General features: G+C 44.3%; 1 protein-coding gene across 1 annotated transcript in view; it reads left to right on the forward strand.

Annotated features, from left to right (window-relative positions):
* Nucleotides 1–1,895: 1,895 nt before the first annotated feature.
* KIF11 (kinesin family member 11) overlaps nt 1,896–3,705 on the forward strand; it is a 35,455-nt gene continuing 33,645 nt past the window's right edge. Inside the window, exon 1 of the mRNA XM_018558683.1 lies at nt 1,896–2,000. The gene's annotated coding sequence lies outside the window, so the exon portion shown is untranslated. The remainder of the gene's footprint in view (nt 2,001–3,705) is intronic.

Consider the following 3,705-nt stretch of genomic DNA (forward strand, 5'->3'; position numbering starts at 1 on the left):
GTGGACCTGAAAGTTCTCCATCAGGTCCTCCTCCTGCTGATTGACAGCAGCAGAGGGCGGGCGCAATAGCCAGCTTGCTGTTGCAAATTGAAATAGCCAATAGCAATATAGCCATTCATTACTATCATTTTTTTAATTATTCTGACGGCAGCAGCTGTCAGAATACTAAAGAAAAAACCCCCCAGCAGATAGCACGGGAAGGAATAGCTTCTTTGCTATCTGCCATCATTTCAGAAGGGTGACTTTAAAGACTAGTAAGCTGCAATATATTACATTTCTTTTCAGGGGTTCACACATCCTTTAACCACTTGAAGTCCGCGGTGTTAAACCCCCATTCCATCCAGGCCATTTTTCAGTATTAAGCGCTGCAGTACTTTGAATGACATTTATTCCGTCATGCAGCGCTGTACTGAAATACATTTTTATACCATTTTTTGGGGACAGATAGAGCTTTCTTTTGGTGGTATTTAATCACCACTGGGGGTTTTATTTTTTATTATATTAAGGAAAAATTACCGAATTTAAAAATAAAAAAAAACAGTTTCCCCTATATTAAATGATAAAACATTTATTATTACCCCATTTTTTGGTAAAATATAAAAGACGGGGTCACGTCGGGTAAAAAGACACTAAACATGTCAAGCCTTAAAATTGCGTGCGCACGCAAAACCTCAAAAAACTATAATACCCAAAATTGGCCCTAGGCGACGCTTTAAAAACTTTTACCGCTCATCAGTTTAGTGTTATCAGTGAATAATGGCCCTAGAATTATTGCTCTCACTGCGACGTGTAACATGAGTAGCGCAATTGTCGTTTTCGCGCGCTGGTGCACCAGACGCTTATTTACGTCTATATGTGCGTAAACGTGGGGGTGGGGTACTTAAAAATGTGGGGTTTTAAAAAAAAAAATGTTTTTATATGTGATTTATTTATTTTTAACTTTTTATGTATTTTTTACACTTAATGTCATTGCTATTACATAGGGGGATAAAAATCCCCCTATATAATAGCAAAGGCACACTGACAGGTCCTCTTTATGGAGACATTAGGGGTCTCTAGGGTGAAAATCACTCACTCTCATAGTTCGAGCCGACCTGTGACTATAAAACTGTCACACATCAGCTCTGTAGATCGGGAAGTGAGCGAACACATACTGTAGCTCGCTCACTTCTCGATAATCTCCTGTCAGTCACGGCTCCCCTCTCCGATCCTCCAGCGCTGACTGGCAGAACGGACGGGCGCAGCTGTATCTGCCTCTAGACAGGCAGAGCCAGCTGTCACGCAGCTGGATGGATCTCAACGTTAAAGTCAAGATCTGTCCCAGTTGCGGCGCGCTTAGTATACCACAAGCTGTAGCTTGCGAAATACTGAGCTTTGGGTCACGGGAGGACGCCAGAAAAACACTTACCCCGTAGTTCTCCTTTAATTTACTTGTATATCACCATACTGGAGAAAGAGAAGTTTGAGACGTCTTTGTTTTGAGAATTTGAATAAAACTTTATTGAAAACAAAAAAAAAGCAAGTTATATCCAGTACGAAATCTCTTCTGTTCCTTTAAGGTTATTACATGTTCACTATCTAGCCAGTCTACATAAACACTGGATGTCAAACGGGCGAAGCCAGAGGGAATAACGCTGCATTGTGAACCTCTGGAACGTACAGTAACCCAACACCGACTGTGACATCAGAGCACCGGCCCCTCCCCAGCAGCTGCAGAAGTTTAAACCTGATCACGTGCTTTGAAGTTCAGCCAATCCGCAAGCACGCGTCAGCTCATCTGCATCGGCCCCTCCTTTCTGTCATAGCGCTGTCCAATAACAACCAGGGTTCTAGTTAGGCGGCCAATAACAGCTCACGGAAAACGCCGATCCTTGATTGGCTGCACCAATCGGAAGCGCAATTTTCAAATGTGCGCTGTGTAGATCGCTGCTGGGTGCGAGCTGTACAACGTTCCCGACTACGCAGGCGTCTCCTATCCAGGCACGGCGAGCTGCCACCAGGTAAGAGCGGCTGGTGTGGCTGTAGTGTACTATGGCAGGATTGGGGGACCCGAGCAGAGCTCGCAGCGTTAGCAGAACACGTCCAGTGATGTATATCTATTACACAATGGCTGATGTACTGGGAGAGGACCCAGTATAGTGGAACAGTCCTGGCCTGGAATCCCTTTTATCATACACATTAATATAATATGATTTAAGTGGTAATGCTGTTGGCTTTTGAGTTGTTTTTACTTAAAGTGTAATGTAATGGAAGTTTTTTTAAAGACTTGGATAGTGTGGGGGAGGGGGTGAGAACCATTGTTGGGTTTTTATTGCTGCCTGTGTGAAGCTGACCATACACTATACAATCTGATTGTACAATCTCCTGTAGATCTAACATCTATGCAGTACTAGGTCTTGTCTGATTGGATACAAATTGATTGGGTTGATCCTCATACCATTGTTTTAGTATCTCTAAAGCTGATTGTATGGTCATATTGTAATGTGTATGGTGACCCTTAGGGGGGTTCCACACTCTAGTCTAGAGCAAGGATGAGCAATCTCTGGCCTGCCAGCTGTGGTGAAACTACAAATCTCATCATGCATCTCCCTCTGGGAGCCATGCTTGTGGCTGTGAGAGTCTTGCAATGCCTCATGGGATTTGTAGTCCCACAACAGCTGGAGGCTGGAGTTTGCCCACCCCTGATCTAAAGACTTTACTGCTGCTCTAAAAAGTGATCCATGTGTGCAGAAGGGGTTAATGCCACCTCCTGCATGCCGGTTTATTTTTCATCCCAAGAAAAACCGCTCGGCAACCATGTGCCCAGTGTTTGTGATGCAATCCCTTTTACTTCCATGGGCACGTTTAAAAGGCTGTCAAACTTCACATGGCAGGTGAAATTGCAGCTGCTGCAAAGATACAGTCCTGAGCAGCGCAGTGAAAACATGCATCTGCCCCTTTTTTTTTTTTTTACTGCATGCCGGTTTATTTTTCATCCCAAGAAAAACCGCTCGGCAACCATGTGCCCAGTGTTTGTGATGCAATCCCTTTTACTTCCATGGGCACGTTTAAAAGGCTGTCAAACTTCACATGGCAGGTGAAATTGCAGCTGCTGCAAAGATACAGTCCTGAGCAGCGCAGTGAAAACATGCATCTGCCCCTTTTTTTTTTTTTTTTTCATCACCATGGAAAGAAATGTTGAAGATAAATTCTATAGACTTCTTCTTAGATGTGTCATCAACAGATGTGTATATATTTACAATAATACAACAATGATGGCTGGTAAGGGTTAATGTGTCTGTGGCCAGACTATGGACGTTAAACTATTTCCGTATACTTAACAAGCAGAAAATTGAGCTTTAAAAGAGAATTATGGGGTGACCTTTTATCCCTTTAGTTCTCTTTAGGGTCACAGGAGGACATGTACTAACATCCGCCCGTGACCCAAAGCTCAGTATATAGCACGCTATCGCTCGCTATATACAGAGAGCGCCGCAGCCGGGACTGATCCCGACAATACTGTCAAGATCCACCCAGCTGCGTGAGTGACATCGGGCTCTGCCTATATCTAGAGGCAGAGCCAGCTGTGCCCATCCGTTCCTCCAGTCAGTGCTGGAGGGGGGGGGGATCCCTGTGGGGAAAGGTTACTTACAGTTACCGCTCTCTGCAGGGGGATGATCATGAAGGGTGCGAGCGATCGTATGTGTTCACTCACTTCCCGTTCTA

Source organism: Nanorana parkeri, unplaced genomic scaffold (assembly GCF_000935625.1).
Source record: "Nanorana parkeri isolate BGI_ZX_2015 unplaced genomic scaffold, ASM93562v1 scaffold353, whole genome shotgun sequence".
In the NCBI taxonomy this organism is placed as follows: Eukaryota; Metazoa; Chordata; class Amphibia; order Anura; family Dicroglossidae; genus Nanorana; species Nanorana parkeri.